We start from the raw sequence: 16,032 nt of genomic DNA on the forward strand, positions 1-16,032 counted from the left end.
GCTGGTGTCTTTGCTGGAGCCCCAGAGCTTTTACTCACAGAATAGTCTTCCCAGGCTGTCGCGGATATTTGTCCCAGCACAAGACGAGTGAAGGATCCCTCAGCTCCTTTCTACTGTGCATCCTCCCATGCCAGGGGCTTGGCCACACAGTGCCAGGTCCAGGCTGGAGACGAAGCTTGGCTCTCATTACCACCTAGTTGCTTGGTCCAACCTCCATCCATGCTCTCTGAATGGAGGTGGGCAGGAACTGAGGACCAGGAGCCTCAGTTCTCCCGTCCCTCTTTGATGATCCATTTGTAAAGCAAGGCAGAGGGGTACATCGGTCTAGAAGCTGTCCAGAGGCTGTCCTGCAGATTTGATAGTGGATGCACAAGATTGTTTCCAAGTCTGGATCTCAGCCTCTGAGGTACGTAGACCCCTGTCAGATGCACATCAGCAGGTGGTTCTGGTTTTACTGCATCCTTTCTCTCTAGAAGCAAATGTCAAGACAGATTGCTCATGCTGATGCAAACCTGGACAAAACCGCCAGGGTTATTGCACTGGGGTCCTAGGTGTGAATGGACCATGTTCTGGCCACAGCGAGGGATCACGGCCAGCCCAGGCATGCTGCGCCAGGCAGTCAGGACAGCTCGATCATCCTCGAGCATCCTCTCCCCATACATGCCACAAGCATGACCGGAGAGTGTCAGTCTGTCGCTTCAGACCAGAGTTTGTGCGTGACGGGGCTGTTGGGCTGCTCAGCCTCTGCTCTTCTACCTCCAATGGTTCAGACGTTGACAGAAGGCTTACTGCGAGCCGTGGGGTTTGTACACGCTCTGGTACATGAGCCCTGCATCCATGAGCAAGGTACCGTGCAGAACCATCTCAGGGGGCTGGAGACCCACGTGCTCTCTGGCCTGGGGTTCAGCATGGGGTTTGAGGAGCAATTGCCAGAAGTCATGTAAAACCACATCTTTTAGAGCAAAACTTAGTGTGTCTGTCTCTCCCCTAGAACAAACCCCCTTAAGTCGATTCAGGAATGTCACAAAAGCAATCTTGTGAAGGCTTGTGCTGCCTGAAGCAAAGATCAATGCTTTGGCTAAGCCCGTCTCTGCCTGCATCAGCCCTAGAAGGGGATATTCTCTACCGCTGAGCATCCAAAGGCTGGAGCTGTGGGAAGGGTGCTCCAAAGTTGTGCTTTGGCACCAGGGATGGGGTGACATCCATGGGATCCTGGCCCAGTGCAAGGCATGGGGGGAACTGCCTGGGACCCACCACCCAGCGAGGCTTGACCAGGGCTCTGCAAACAGGCTGCAGGAGGATTTGCCAGCCCTCGCTGCCGGTGCTGTCACATTCCCGGAGCAGATGTGTACCTGCTGCTTGTGCTGGTGGCCCTCCCTGGGCACAGGTCAGTCACCTGCAGCCACAGGCCCTCTTCAGCAGCTGGGGAGCTGGGGCCATGTCAGGAGACAGGAGCTGGGAAGCGGAGATGGAGGCTGTAGTCACGTCTGCAGTAAAAGCATCAGTTGTGTTTACAAAGGGCTTTTGGGAGGATTTTGCTTGGGAGCACTTGATGGTGGGCAGCGACCTGGGCAAGGGGGACGTGCAGGTCCAGGTGCCAGGTCCCGCTGGGGACGACGGTGTCAGCCCAGCCCCTGCCCTGCTGCAAAGCGGGCGAGGAGCAGAGCCCAACAGCCGAGTGAGGCAGCAAACCAGAACGGGGCCGGAGCTGCCCCGGGAAGCAGCCGGCGGTGCGCAGGGCAGGCGGGCAGGGAACCCCCTTTCGCCAGCTGCGGCCGTGGCCAGGTCCCAGCAGGGTCTGGCACAGCAGGAAGGAGACGGAGTCACTCTGGTACAGCAGCGTGCGTCCTTCCCACCCCAGCTGCTGAGGACACGGACGCCCCTGCGAAACACAGAGCCTGCAGGCAGCTGGAGGGGAAGGAACAGACTTGTAAAGACCCTGCGCAGCCTGTAAGCGTGCGTGAGCAATCAACCAGCGTCAGCAGCAAGGCAGAATTCAGTGTCTTAAAGACCAGTGTGGCAGGTCAGGCTAAGGCAGCCTGACTTCCCAGCGCAAGGTCTGGAGAGTGGCTCTGAACCCAGGTGAGGCAATTGGACGCCTCTGCCCAGGGCTGTGGGCACCGCAGGACCCCCCGACTCCAGGATTCACCCTGGGCTGACCCGGGTTGAAACTCCTGTACATCAGGTGCCCCTCACTAGAGCCCACAGCAAGGAGGTGGGGGGCTCCTCTGTGGGCAGCTGAAGCAGTGGCCGAACTGTGCGTGGGACCGCAGACACAGAATCAATCAATCAGGTTGGACGAGCCCTCTGGGATCATCGAGTCCAACCATTGCCCTGACACCACCATGGCAACTAGACCAGGGCACTAAGTGCCATGGCCAGGCTTTTCTTAAACCCCTCCAGGGATGGTGACTCCACCACCTCCCTGGGCAGCCCCTTCCAATGGCTAATGACCCTTGCTGAGAAGAAATGCTTCCTAATGTCCAACCTGAACCTCCCCTGGCCAAGCTTGAGGCTGTGTCCTCTTGTCCTATCGCTAGTTGCCTGGGAGAAGAGGCCGACTCCCACTGCGCTACAACCTCCCTTCAGGTAGTTGTAGACTGCACTAAGGTCACCTCTGAACCTCCTCTTCTCCAGGCTAAACACCCCCAGCTCTCTCAGCCATTCCTCGTAGGTCAGACCCTCCAGACCCTTCACCAGCTTGGTCGCCCTCCTCTGGACCCACTCCAACACCTCAACATCTTTCTTGAAGTGCAGGGCCCAGAACTGGACGCCCCAGCCCAAATGCCTCTTGGTCCCGGCTTCCCTTGTTGCCTGTGGGGTTATCCTGCCTGTGCTCCCACTGCTGGGCTGCGGCAGGAGCAGGTGACCTCCAGCCTCCGCAGGGGACCCCAGGGATCCCGTGGACCGGTGTTTCCTCAGCCTTGGTCTAGGCATTCTGTAAGTCAGACTTCAGCTGGAAACTCCCTGTTCAGGGACGGAGGTTTCCTTGAATGTGGTTATTTGAGGAAATTCCCCTGCCCTCAGGAGCTTCTATCAGATAAATTACATGATTGCTGTTGTAAATTTTCCTGTGTAATTATTGGGGATTATTAAGCGGTTTCCTGGGCTTTGCTGCCGCAGGTGGTTGATGGCAGAGGAGATGGGGTGCTCCCAGGGACTGGGAATTTCCTGGCCAGCCCCCGCAGTTTCTTGGTTCCCTGGCACTGATCTGCTGTGCACGGGGCCATCACTCGCCCTGGCCCTGCGGTGAGCCCTCTGCTTTCTCGTTGCTGGAAACCTGGGGACCATCCAACGCTGCACCTTGCTCGTCGTGCAGGTGTAAGTTTGTGACGGATCACGCGGTGCGGGCCCAGGAGCCTCCTTCCCCGCAGGGCCCCGCGTGCCCCGAGGGAGGCTGCCCCACGAGGCTGTCCCTGGGACGCGGAATCACAGCCCACCTTATCCCGCAGACATGCGTGGGGCACAAATTACACAAGAAACTTCATGTCTATGAAGAACTTAGCCTTAATCTTTTGCTGCTGCTTTTCTGTGGCTGCGGTCCCAGGCTGCGCAGAAAAGGACTGAGCAGGCAGCCGTGATGTGCTGCATCCTTCTGCCCCACGCCTGCATCCCTCGCTGTGTGGACTCCACGCAGCTGCTGCGGCAAGCGATGGTGGCAGGAGCTGTCATCTTCATCAGGTCAAACCCAACCCCAGGGCCACCCTGCGGGCAGCAGCTTCAGCTGCGAGGAGAAAGATTTGCCAACAGCAGTTTCCCAGCGCTCTCGGTGAAATCCCGAGGACTTGTCTTCTGCTCAAGTTTTGTGGCTCCTGTTGCTTCAGAGCTGCCAGCTCTCAGGGCTGCTAATCACTCCTCCAATTAACGAGAGTGAAAGGTGCTTAACATGCTGCTCATCATTAGCCAGGTCCCTGAACATCCATCACCCGCCCCCCGGGTGAGCTCTGCTCGTCCTGTGCGTGCAGCTAAAGCAGAGCCACGGGCCATGACTGCCCCTGGACAGAGACAACAGAGATAATGTCACCAATTCAAATTACACAGCCTGCAGCTCTTTAAACACTGTTTCTCTCCCAGCACATTTTCCTCTTGCTGGCTCCCATGGATTTTGCATCCAGGCAGGTTTCCTCGCGAGGCTCCTCTTTCCCCAGGCTCTTGTTGAGCACCCAGCATGGCGCGGGGTCTGCTGCCCACAGGAGCTTCACCTGCTTTGCTTTACCCCAAAAGTTCATTCCTGTGACTTCTCCAGCCCTGGCTTCATTGTCAGTTCCCGGGGGGAGCTGGTTTGATAGCAAACCCCAGCACCTCCCTGTGTGGCTCTGTGGGATGATGCTGGTGTTGCCCCCGTGGTCCCTACAGACCCTTTCAGCCCTTTGGGGCTCTCTGGGTTATTTTCAGGGCCTGGCCTGTTGTTCTACCTTTCTTTCTTCACGGGCCGTGAAGCCAGCCAGGCCCGTGCTGTGGAGGTTTTCTGTGTGCTTGTACCCAGAAATGGTAAAATCCTGGAAACGAGGGAACCTTTGGGACCAGCTAATGCCACAGCCGGCTGATGCCACGCTGCCTGGGCCCCGACTCTCCTAGAAACCTTGGCAATGGAGGCTCCAGCCCCTCTCCCTTCAGGACTGGGAGGATTTTTCCCAGCACCTACCTTGAATTTCCCTGGGATAATTTAAGCCTGCTTCTCCCTGCGTTATCCGGCACAGGGCAGATTAATCCTTTCCTCGTTGCAGGGATCATTTACATTCCTGCAGGCTGCTGCCGCAGCCCCCTCTGCTCTCTCCTACCAATTCAGCAGTCCCACGTCTTGCTGGTTTTTCTTGCTGGTTGTGTTCTCCAGGTCTCTGACATCCTTCCCTGGCTCCTCTCCAACCAGCCCAAAGGGCGATGACCAGACATAGCTGCCTCCTCCAGCTGTGGAGAAAGGCAGAGCCAGCCCCGGCATCTCTGAAACCCTCCGCCGCGGTGTTTGCCTCATTTGCTGTTAGCCCCCTGCTCTGCTCTGATTTATTACAATGTCAGATCCTTCCCCCCAGAATTACTCGCTTGCTTCTTGCTCCCCGTTTCTTGTTTGTACGGTGGGCTGGTTGTGCTGGGATGCTGCCGGCGCTGGGCTGGGCTGTGTGGTGTCCTGCTCCCCAAGCCTCATCAGCTAATTTGTCAGTGAGGATGGCGTGGAGGGAGAGTTTGGGGTTAGGAAACTGCCTTCCAACATAATTCCCACCCTTCCTATCTTCCTCCTTTGTCTGCAAGTCCTGTATCCCGTTACCTCCCCGCCGGCAGCTGCAGCCGGAGGCGGTTAGCCGAGCTGGGACAAGCACTTTTTACGGCAGAGTTAGGCTGAACATGAGCTGCAGCTTGCTTCCACGCTGCTTTTATGAGCCTGTGTCAGAAGCCTTACAAACATCAAGACGTACACACTGCATGTCTCATTCTTCTGTCAGAGGAGAAAATCAGACTGGGTTTGCCATGGTTTGCCCATGAGAAGTCGGTGTCAGTGGCCACTCCTCCACGTGCTGTCCTGCGGGTCCGGGGGCTGCTTCGCTGCCTCTCCCGGTGCGTCCCAGGAGCATGCTGCAGTTTTCTCTCCTTTTGAAGGAGCTGCTCAGCGTTGCCCTTCTGCTGTTCCAGCCCCCCCCGATTCTGGCCGCAGCCCTCCTGCGTCGGGCTCTCCTGCTGCTGGCTCTGCCTGCGTCTGCCGAGAGGCTTCAAGGCCGGGCCTGCCTGCACCGCTCGGGCTCTCCAAGCTCCCAGCCCTGGTCCCTGTTGCCCTCTCACCAGTGCCAGTTGCCCGCCCCGGCTGATCCAGGCTGATGCACTGAGGCAGGGAATGTCCCCAGCACCGCAGTACCCCGGCAAGGACTTTCCCTTCCATCAGCCCCAGCTTTGCCCGTCCCCTTCCTCCCCACGCACTCGCATTGCCTCACTTGCTCAATCCTTTTCCTTTTCCCTTTGGCTTTCTCAGTTTTGTGTTCCAAGCTGATACATTTACATTCAAACCCGCCGCCTTCCCGGCCACTCCGCAGCACCTGCTCCAAGGCTCGTAGCCTGGAGAGAGCACGGGGTGCTCTCCATCTGCCCATGGTCTCCCCCAGCCTCCCCGCAGCCAGGCTGGTGAGGTGCGGACAGTAGAAATGGCCAGTAACAGGGGGTAGGAGAGGGCTGGAGCATGGGACGCTTGGGGTGCAGAGGGGCAGGACAAGACCTGGCGGCTCAAGGAACTTTATATAAGGATAAGACTGTCCCCATGAGGGTGGTCAGCCCCTGGCCCAGGGCTCACAGAGGTTTGGGCTCTCTGTGAAGATATTTGAACCGTACCTGAACAAAGCCCCGAGCACCCTGGGCCAACTGGTCCTGCTTGGAGCAGCGTGTTGGCCAGGCGTCCCCGGAGGTCCCTTTTCTTGGTCCCAAGTTTTGGCTCTTTCCTTCTGCAAGACAAGGAGCTCCTTCACATCTCAGCTGCATTCATCCCACTTATTTCCCCCCGCCCTCTGCATCCACACCCTCGAGGTTAGAGGCAAACCCAGAGCCTTTCTCCTCTCCTCTTCCCCAAACCAGTCACTCTGACTGCCTTGGGAGTGTTTGCTGGACAGCCTGTCCCTGCTGTCCTGATGCCACCCCAGCCACGCGGGTAGGGACATTCTCCATCACCGCCATGTCCTGGGCTTTGGGTGAGCCGACAATTGCTCACCCAACATCCCCTCGGTGTGCAGCGCAGCCGCGGCAGCGGGGCGGCAGCAGGCCTTTCCCTGGACTCCAAACCAAATGTTTCCAGCCTTAATGCACAAAGCAACACGTTCCTCCTTAATCCCGTGCCTGTCTTTCCACAACAAGCTGCACCCTTCCGTATTAATATTCTGGTCGTGTGGCTGAGCCCACCAAGCCTTTGTTATGCCAATTAAATCATCATCTTGATGACGCATTGAGACTTCCAGCTCCTTTTGTTTATCCCTCCCTAGCACCCCGATGGGGCCGGCGTGCCATGGGCTGACCCCCGTCCTCCTCTGTGCCCAGGGGCTGTGCTGGAAATGCCACCTCCCGGGTCACCTGCGGCTCCTTCCAGAGTGGGGCTGCAAACCCATCGGTGTGCCGGAGCCGGTGCTGGGCTGGCCCCGGGGCAAACGAGCAGCGCTGGGGCTGGTGGGGCTGGAGCCCCTTCTGCTTCCATCGCTGGTGCCAGGAGGTGGAGGGAGGGTGGCTGGGGAGGGAAGAGGGAGGAGGGCAAGCAGCGAGCACCCAGGCTGGGCTCTGGACACCTCTTGGCTCTGTGAAGCAGCCCCCAAAGCTGTCGGGAAGGGGTGATGCTGCCTGGGGACAGGTGTCACGGCAGGGGGCCAGCGGGAGGGACGGGACCCCCTGGGCCCCTTCGTGCTGGCTGCAGAGTGAGTGATGGTGCAAGAAAGGGCTCTGCCTGTGTGTGCACGTGCATACGTGTGTGTACGTGCATACGTGTGTGTGTCAGCGTGTGCATGTGCGTATGTGTGTGTGTGTGACGGGAGCGTCCATCTGGGTCTGCAGCAGACTCTCAGCACAGCATCAGAGCCGGGAAAAGCAGGTTTGGGTTATTCCAGCTGCAAGGTAACACTTGGGCATTTAAAGTCCAAGCTCTGGACGTGTTTCCCTGGGGCATGAGCCCTCTCCCGGAGCTTCGTCCTTCGTCGTTGGCACCGGCTTGGAAAAACTGCTTGGAAAGAGCTGCCCACGATGGGATGCTCCCTGCCCTCCATGGGATGCTCCCTGCCCGTGATGGATGCTCCCTGCCCTCCATGGGATGCTCCCTGCCCTCCATGGGATGCTCCCTGCCCATGATGGGATGCTCCCTGCCTGCCATGGGATGCTCCCTGCCCGTGATGGGATGCTCCCCGCCCACACCGTGCCAGTGCATCCTGCAGATTTGAGGCAGGGCCCTTCTCAGAGCGGCCGAGTCTTCGTTACGCACAGCCAAGCATTCTTGCAGCAGAGCCCAGGGAAATCAATAGTGTGAAGGAAAATTAACTCATTAAACAGCCATCAATGCAAATGTGAGGAGGAGCCACGTCCTCCCATTGCAGCTGTGTAATTGTTCGCTGGATGCGGCCAGAGACAACCCAGGGACCGGGCTGGCAGCAGCAGAGGACACGTTTGCTGGGCTCCCCGGTGTGCCCAGCACCCTCGTGGGCACGGGGCGTCCCTGGGCTGGTGGTGGGGGAGCCGCTGCCATGCCGAGCCGGGAGCGGGATGTGCCATGGCCCTGCAGCACCGTCCCACCGCAGGGACCCCCCCGCCAACACCTCCCTTTGTCACAGCACCTGGCAGAGAATCAAAAAGCTGTTGGGACATGCTGGCCCTCTGGGACAGGCGCCCACTCCCCTGAGCACCACCCCGTGCCAGGCTCTTCCCACAACTGCCCAGGGAGTTTTCTTTCCCCGTGGTCCCAGGGGACAGGAGCGGGGTGTGAGCTGGTGGGGGGCCTGGCCGCAGGGGACAAACAGCACCCAGGGCTGCAGGAACGGAGCCAGAGCTGGGCCCTTCGCTGTGCGCTGGGGGGACAGGGGACAGCGGGCAGATGCTGGGACAAGAGAGGCTCAGGCTGGGGCTGGAGATCTCCAGAGGTGCCATGAGTCGCCTCGGGACCCTCTGAGCCAGGGTCTTTGCTGAAGACAACAGGGAAGAAAATAATAAGGGAATTTTTTAAGGTCTCCTGTTTTAGGGCAGCAATGCTGCGCTGGAGCTGAATGCCGTGTGATGGGGAAGTTTCCTCTCTGAAAGCAAAATGAATTTTAATTTTCCTTGATGCAATGAAATAATTTACTCCTTTAGGAGGTGTCATAGCAGTTCTTAGGGAATTAAAGCCATTTGATTCCTTATCGTTTTGTTACAAACCCTGGTGAACCAGCACAGTTATTTAGCAGCAATTAATGGCACTGAATATTTCCAGTTCTCCACGTGGGCGGAGCGTTGAGCTGTAAGTCTCCCCCTGTGCACCCCTCACCTCCTCAATGCTGCCTTTCGAGCAGCTGCCTGTCCCGGGGGGGGCCGGGTTGGCAGCTGTGGTCACCGATGCCTGTCCCGGTGCGGGACCGTGACTGGGACGGCCTGCCAAGACCCCCCGGCACCCCCCGGCTCCCCGGCACCCTGCAGCCCCGGCGGGTGTGGGGCATGGCCCTGGGGCATCAGATGTGTGCCACTGGTGGGGAAACTGAGGCAGGAGGCAGCCAGGCCATCGCCCCCGCCCAATGTGCCCATGGAGGGGCTGAGGCTGCCAGCAGCATCTCCCTCCCCCTGCCAGGCAGGGTCTGCCATGCTTGGAAAAACAAGCCCCTGACCTCCGGCCCCATCCTGTTGCTCTGGGCTGGGAGCACACGGGCATGGGCACGCTGAGGGCACGGCCATGCCGGGGGCACGGCCACACTCAGGACATGGCCACACTCAGGGCACGGCCATGCCGAGGGCTCATTAATCACCAGCTGCTGAGGAGAACAGGCCCCAGAGCCAGGAGGGTGTCAATCAGCGCGAGTTCGTTACTGAGCCTGATGCTGGCACGAAGGAAGGGCCTCACCCCATTTTGTCCCTGTTGGGGGGACTTCTCATGGGGGGACAGTGATGTGGTGCCGTCATTGGCAGCACCGTGCCGGGGGAGGGAGGGCAGGAGGACAGGATTCATTCGGGCCCAAAGCAGGTAAGTTGCGGGAGGGGGAGGACGGGGCAAGGCAAAAGCAAACAAGAAAAACTTCAGACATATTTTTTTGGGGGCAAAAGTGCAGGTTTCCAGCAGGACCAGTCAGGCAGGTGGGAAGGGATCAGGGCAGCCACCTCCAGCAAGTTTCCAGCAAGGGCAAACTCCAGGGGAGCGGGAGGGGGGGGTCTGGGCGTGCAAGTGTGCTTTGGGGAGCCCCTGGCACCCTGTCGGGCTGAGGGACCCCGAAGGAGGAGCAAAACCTCAGCCCAAGGCAGCGGCACACGCAGGAGGACACCATGTGACATCGTGCAGGGAGGTGGCCGTGCTCCCTGGCGTCTCCACAACACCCCCAGCCATCACCTTGTCCCACCTCTCGCCAAAGGTGACCCCATGTTCCCTGTCCCCACGGTCCTGGGTGACCCTGGCTCCCACGGCTGTGCAGGAGCGGGCTGGCGTGGGGCACCCAGTGAGCCAACATCAGCTCATCAGCTGCTGGCCCACCTCTCGTATGAAAAGGCCTAAACGATAGGTCTTGAACCAAAGTTGACTTCTGACTGAACTGCTCGATCAGCATCATATCGGCATGAAATACGGCCATGGGAGTCAGCCCTGGAAACTGCCAAAGCCAGAAATAGGACAGTCACAACAAAACTCCTCGGGCGCCCTGGGATCCTGGCTGGAGCCGGGGCGCATTCGAGGGACGAAGCCAACCTACCAGATGGTTCTGTGCATTTTGATATATAGATTTGTTCGTTAAGCTGTATAAAAGCAGGACCCTCTCACAGCGATGACGACACCTCACCTCCACGTGGACGCGCTGCGTAGGCCCTCCCAATGGCCGGGAGTGGGTCTCGACCCTTCGCTGTGACCGGGGCTCCCCCGCTGACGCACGGGTCTGGATGATGGTGAAGTATTAGGGCAATTGGTGATGTATCTTTCTTAATTGCTATACTTAATTCTATGAAGTAATGATTAGGTGCATTGCCTTGCTTTCTTTTTGCTGCTTTAAACTAAAGTAAAAGTAAGAGGGTAGATCTAGATTCGATATTAGGCAGACATCCTTTCCTGTGAGGGTGGTGAGACCCTGGCCCAGGTTGCCCAGAGCAGCTGTGGCTGCCCCCTCCCTGGCAGTGTTTAAGGCCAGGTTGGATGGGGCTTGGAGCAACCTGGGCTGGTGGAAGGTGTCCCTGCCTGTGGCAGGGGGTTGGAACTGGATGATCTTTAAGGTCCCTTCAACCCAAACCAGCCTGGGGTGACCTGCCCGAGGTTCAGCCTGGACCAGCCCCTCAGAGATGTCCTCTGCTCCGACACCGGCCCAGTACCCCCATTCCTGCTGCCACCAAACTCCACCCAGGTCAATGCTGCCTCCCCACAGTCATCAAACCCCAGTTTGGGGTTCATGGATAGAAATCTTGAAGCTGAACATCCTAAAAATGCTTCAGCGAAGGCGAAGCTGTGTCTGGGGTGCCCGAAAGCAGTTGTGTGTCCCCTGGCATGGGGCTCATCCTGCGACGGGACTGTGCCGGGGTGTCCCTGCTCCCACGGCGGGGGCAGGCAGGGGTCCTGGGGCAGCCTGGCACCCCCCCGCGTCCCGGCTGGTCCCCACCACTGTCCCCACCAGGCATGGCAGCCCGGCAACGCTCAACTCCGGCCTCCCTTCTCACGGCAATCAATGACCATAAATATTGCTTAGTGTCTGAACGGCCAAGCAGCTGCTTAGGAAGTGAATTACTACTTAATTACACAAAATTACCAAGAAATTTGTTTGCAGAGTGACAGCACTTCTCGCCTGACGTGAATTCCCAACGACATGACATACTCTCCCTGGCAAAGGGAGCCGCTGCCCCAGTTTGTGCCGGCACCGGGACACAGTTTTGCTGCAACAGGTTTCTGCAGAATAAAGACAGGGCTGTGGGCTGCAAACGGCCACGCCGAGGTCCCCATGTCTCCGGTGTCCCCATGTCTCCAGCGTCCCCAGCCTCGCCAGGAACATGCAGGGGACGGGTGTGCATGGGGGCTCTGGACCAAATAACTGATCCCATCCCCAGGGCAAACCAGCCTGTGATTATCGTCAGCGTTTCAGAAACAGCAGCACCAGCTGCCACCGCAGCGGGTGTGAGAGTTAAGGCAGAAAAGCTCTAGCACTGCCAAGGGGAAAAGGCTGCTCGTGGGCAATGGGCACCTGCGGCCCAGAAAGCCACCCGTGTCCTGGGCTGCATCCCCAGCAGCGTGGCCAGCAGGGCGAGGGAGGGGATTCTGCCCCTCTGCTCCGCTCTCGGGAGACCCCCCCTGCAGTGCTGCGTCCAGCTCTGGGGCCCAAACGCCCCAACAGAAGAAGGACACGGAGCTGTTGGAGCGAGTCCAGAGGAGGCCATGGAGATGCTCAGAGGGCTGGAGCCCCTCTGCTCTGGAGACAGGCTGAGAGAGCTGGGGCTGTTCAGCCTGGAGAAGAGAAGGCTCCAGGGAGACCTTCTAGCACCTTCCAGCACATAAAGGGAGCTTATAAGAAAGATGGGGACAGACTTTTTAGCAGGGCCTGTTGCAGTAAGACAGGGGTGATGTTTTTAAACTAAAAGCGGGGAGATTCAGACTAGATATAAGGAAAAAAATTTCACGATGAGAGTGGTGAAACACTGGCCCAGGTTGCCCAGGGAGGTGGGAGATGCCCCATCCCTGGAAACGTTCCAGGTCGGGTTGGACGGGGCTCTGAGCAAGCTGGGCTGGTTGAAGATGTCCCTGCTCATGGCAGGGCCTTTAAAGGTCCCCTCCAGCCCAAACCCTTCTGTGGTTCTGTGGCTCTGTCAGTAGGTCGGGCTGGAGCAGGGGCTGTGCGGGGAGGGCTGCGTCCCCCCCGTCCCTCCTGGAGAGCGAAGCCAAGGCACAAACCCAGCCCGTCCCACCCAGCACCTGCAGCCCTGCACTCCCAATAGCCACTTTCAAACTGTGGTGAGAAAACTCTGCCCCGTGTCTCTGATTTCCCCCTCACAGGGAGGTGCTGAGCTTTCCCCCGTGGATTTTTGTTAAAGCCCGTCCTGCCCGTGCCCGCACCAGAGCTGAGACCTGGAGCACCAAAGCCCACCAGAGCTGCCCCACAGCAGCACGGGAGGGCCCTGACAGCCCCCGGGCGGGCGGTGGCTCTGCCCCAAGCCCCCTCCCAAAGGCCGAGGCATCTCCCTGCTGTCAGCCGTGGGGCTGTGGGGAGGGACCCCAGCCCGATGCCGGTGACAGAGGGGATGGGGCAAAACGGAACCGGGAACAGAAATCCTGGCAGGTGCCGCACAGGAGTGCGGGGCGGGGGGGCAACGGGGTGGGCTCAGCATCACACAGCGGCTCCTGCCAACCCACCGGTTCCTGGAGCAGGACACCTCGGGTGGGATCAGGGGGATGCTGGGGTCCCCTCCACACCGATCCTGCCACCCCCCAGCCCCACGGACGGGGTCCCGTAGGAAGGGTTTCCACACAGCACCAAGCATGGTGCCCACCCAGCTGCTCCCAGAGCCCCGCAACCTGCCAGGAGCTGCTCTGGGGTGGCCGGGCCGGAGCTTTGGATCACGGGGCACATCCTGAGCAACGGGGCCCTGGGGAAGAGCAGTCTGGGGGGGGGACACACAGCACTCTTGCCCACTCCGTCCCCCCCACCCAGGAGCCCCCGACCTTCAGCGGGAGCCCTCGGTGCTCCCGGCTCTCCTGCCATCTCCAACGCCCTCCCTCCCGCTGCCTGTTGCCACCATTCAAATAAATCGACAAAATAAACCTCATTTGGGCTGTAACTGTGTTTTCTTAACCTGGAAGGACGAGGCCTGCGGTCACCACGCAGCAGCATCCCCAGGGGCTCCTGCTGCCGCGGCAGAATCGAGCCATCGCTATGCTAACAAGTATATTAGCTAATGAAAACAGTATTTAAAATAATCACAATATTTCTTTATTTGCATGTAAAGATGACATAATAAAAGATAATTAGCAGCATGTGAAGCAGTTCTACTCAATTTTCTCAGTTTAGCTAATTAATTATCTTAGTAAAATGCATCATTATGGCTAATTTTAGAAAATCTAGCAGCTGCAAGGTCATAGTGGGAACCATTTCAATTTGTAATTGGAAGAAACATGAAAGTGACTCAGATAATCTTTTATTAGATAATAATAATGAAACACATGGGCACATATATTAGGTAATTTAAGAGGCAGAAAATGCACTGAATCATTTAATAATGTCATCAAATGTGCTTCCATCACGGGCTGGGGGGGGCGGGGAGACACGGGGGCACTCGGCCCTTGTCCCTGCCTGAAAGGACACGTCCCAGCGCAGGCTCGGGGCAGCCTCCGTCGGGCTGGAGGGGCTGGAGGGGTGGCTCTGGAGCAGCGCTGGGGATGGGGGTTCCCCAAAGCAGCACGTGGAGCAGAAAGCAGGGCAGGGAGCCAGGGCTGAGCCCACCAGGGTGCTCCTGGTTGACGTGGCAACACGCTGCCCTCCTCCATGATGCTGCGATGGGGCCCGTTGTCACAGCAGTGACCCAACCCACAGCCCTGGGCTGCCCTGCCTGACCCGGGGACACCCCAGTGGCACCGGCAGAGCCCAGGGACATCCCAGCAGCTCTGATGTGGCCCAGGGACACTCCGGTGGCACCGACAGAGTCCAGGGTTGCTCTGGCAGCACCAGCACGGCCCAGGGACACCCCATTGGTACCCCCAGTCCAGGGACACCCACGGCACCTGCAGTGCCTCGGGGACACCCCATCAACACCCACTGCCGCTGCGGGTGTGCTTGAGGGTGCCTGCAGCCACGGCTCAGCCCAGCTCCACCCTCAGCCTCCTCCCCCCCGCCCCTGATAGACGCATGTTCACGACGAGCAGCCAAATGGTATTTTCTCAGCTTAAAGCTTAGAAATTACATTTCACCCTGGAAAATTATTTGTAATGCAGTTTGGCTCCATTTGTGGTCAGAATTAGCCGAGCTGTGGCGAGAAAAACGGGTGCATCAGGCATCAGCGTGCGGCATTTCTTCTGCTCCTGCTTGGTGAGGTTATAGGAACTGGGCTGACGAAGAGGATGGCAGAGGGCGCTGGGGACGGGGCGGCTCTTCAGCACCCCCATGGCAAAGCTCCTGGCCCCTCTGCTCGCCCAGGCGGGGGGGGGGTGGACAGCTGCGGGGTGCTGCCAGCTGCTGCACACCCCACGGGGCAGCTCCCTCAATTAACAGCGAATTAGAAATTAATTCTAATTTCTGGCCGTGGCGGTGGGTGAGACCGACTGGCCCCGGGGCTGCTTCATGTTGCAGCCGCTCCTGCCTCCATCCCTGGGGTTCGTTACTCCTGTGGTCACAGCAGTCGCCTGCATGGTGACCCCAAAGCGATGCCCTGGGGCACCATAGCAGTTCCACGACTGGTTATGGAATCACAGAATCACAGACTGGTTTGGGTTGGAAGGGACCTTAAAGCCCATCCAGTTCCAACCCCCCTGCCACGGGCAGGGACACCTTCCACCAGACCAGGTTGCTCCAAGCCCCTTCCAACCTGGCCTTGAACACTGCCAGGGAGGGGGCAGCCACAGCTTCTCTGGGCAACCTGGGCCAGGGTCTCACCACCCTCACAGCAAAGAATTTCTTCCTCATATCTCATCTCAATCCCCCTCTTTCAGTTTAAAACCGTTCCCCCTTGTCCTGTCACTCCAGGCCCTTGTAAAAAGCCCCTCTCCAGCTTTCCTGTAGCCCCTTCAGGCACTGGAAGGTGCTAGAAGGTCTCCCCAGAGCCTTCTCTTCTCCAGGCTGAACAGCCCCAGCTCTCTCAGCCTGTCTCCAGAGCAGAGGGGCTCCAGCCCTCTGAGTATCTTCGTGGCCTCCTCTGGACTCGCTCCAACAACTTGTTACTGCCTTGGCAGCAAATACCTTCCGTGCACGGGGGGAGCTTTAACGCAAAAATGGCCACCAAAGGCTCCTGGTGGTGCTCCCTGACAGGCTCTCACGCCCCAAGGGGCAGCGGAGGAGCCCCTGGAGTTGCCCTTGAGGCTCCTGCGCCTGCTTGACGTGGAGCTCTGGTCCCCACTGCACCCACAGCCCCCCGCACACAAACCCCTCCCGTTTCCACGGGCTCTGCTGATGAAAAGGCACTTCCAGCCCGAGGCCCATCAGTGGTTTCCAGCCTCCCAAAACAGCTCAGTAGTGGCTGGTCCCTGCCCAACACCCCTCTCCAAAGGGCACTGGGCTCGAAGGGTGCCCTCAGCCCCCCGACCAGCGCCTGTTCCTGCCGGGGGCTCCCCCGGGCACCCCGAGCCGTCCCTTGGGGCTGCCGTGCAGGACAGGGCTGAGGAACCCGGGTGTGATCCCACCCCTGCCAGCAGCGCCGGGGCCAGCGCCCGGCGGGAGCGTCCAGAGGCTGCTGTGACTC

The sequence above is a fragment of the Nyctibius grandis genome, chromosome 28 (assembly GCF_013368605.1).
Source record: "Nyctibius grandis isolate bNycGra1 chromosome 28, bNycGra1.pri, whole genome shotgun sequence".
In the NCBI taxonomy this organism is placed as follows: domain Eukaryota; kingdom Metazoa; phylum Chordata; class Aves; order Nyctibiiformes; family Nyctibiidae; genus Nyctibius; species Nyctibius grandis.